Raw genomic sequence first — 1515 nt, forward strand, 5'->3', positions numbered from 1 at the left:
AGAAAGTCTTTTTATCTCCTTCACTTTTAAAGAATACTTTAGCTAGACACAGAAATCTAGGCCATTGGGTTTTATTCTTTTAACATTTTAGAGATTTCACTTCACCTTCTTCTTGCCTACATAGTTTCTGATGAAGTCTTCTGTAATTCTCATCCTTATTCTGCTATAAGTATACTTAGATTTATTTCTCCCTTGGCTTCTTCCAGTATTTTTTCTTTGCTTCTGATTTTCTGCAGTTTGAATATGATGTTCCTCAATGTAAAATTTCTTAGTGTTTTTCTGCTGGTGTTCTCTATCTAAGTTTCTTGAATCTGTGATTTGTTGTCTGCATTAATTTTGGAAAAGTCTTAGTCATTATTATTTGCAATATAATGTTCCATTCCATTCTTCTGTTCCATTCTCTCTTTTTTCTTCTTCTTTTGTTCCAGTTGTGGCATATGTTGAATCCTTTGAAATTGTCTCACAATAATTGAATGTTCTGGTTTTTTTTGTTTGTTTGTTTGTTTTTTCCTTTCTTCTGTTTATATTTGTTTGGGAAGCATCTCTGGCCATATCTTCCAAGTTCACAGATTCTCTCAGCCATGTCTAGTCTACTAATGACCCCATCAAATGCAATCTTTATTTCTTTTATGAGATTTCTGTATTTCTAGCATTTCCTTTTGGGGGGACAGCACCCCTTGGCATGTGGGATCTTAGTTCCTGGATCAGCAATGGAACACATGCCCCCTGCAGTGAAAGCGTGGATTCTTACCAGTGGGCTGCTAGGGAAGTCCTTCTGGCATTTCCATTTGATTCTTTCTGAGGATTTCCATCTCTTTGCTTACATTACCCATTTGTTCTTGCATATTGTCTGCTTTTTTATTAGAGTCTTTGACATATTAATTATAATGTATTAAATTCCCTAATAATTCCAATAGTTCTGTCATATTTGAGTCTGTTACTTTTGCTTTGTCTCTTCAGACTTTTTCTTCTTGCCTTTTGGTGTGCCTTGTAATTTTTTTTGAAAGCTGGACAAGTAATAGGAACTGACAGAGGGGGGCCTCTATTGTGAAGATTTATGTTTGTCTTACTAGGAGTTGGGCTTCGTTTAAATTTTGCTTTAGCAATTAAATTTTGCTTTAGCAATAGGTAGCAGAGGCTTCATATTCCTTTAAGTGTCCTTGATTTTGTCTCCTGTCTTGACTTTGGGCTTCTTCATTCAAATATAATCCATTATAATATACTTGAGCCCTGTTGGTATGGTGGTAGGTGCTCTCTTGCTCTGTCATGTCCAATTCTTTACAGCCCCATGAACTATAGCCCGCCAGGGTCCTCTGCCCATGGAATTTTCCAAGCAAGAATACTGGAGTGGGGTGTCATTTCCTACTCCAGGGGATCTTCCCAACCCAGGGATCAAACCCACATCTCTTAAATATCCTGCATTGGCAGGTGGATTCTTTACTACTGAGCCACCTGTGAAGCCCAAGGTATGGTATGGTATGGGGGAAAGGGAGTGTTTTGTAATATTCCAATTAT

Source organism: Bison bison, unplaced genomic scaffold (assembly GCF_000754665.1).
Source record: "Bison bison bison isolate TAMUID 2011002044 unplaced genomic scaffold, Bison_UMD1.0 scf7180017864378, whole genome shotgun sequence".
Taxonomy (NCBI): Eukaryota; Metazoa; Chordata; class Mammalia; order Artiodactyla; family Bovidae; genus Bison; species Bison bison.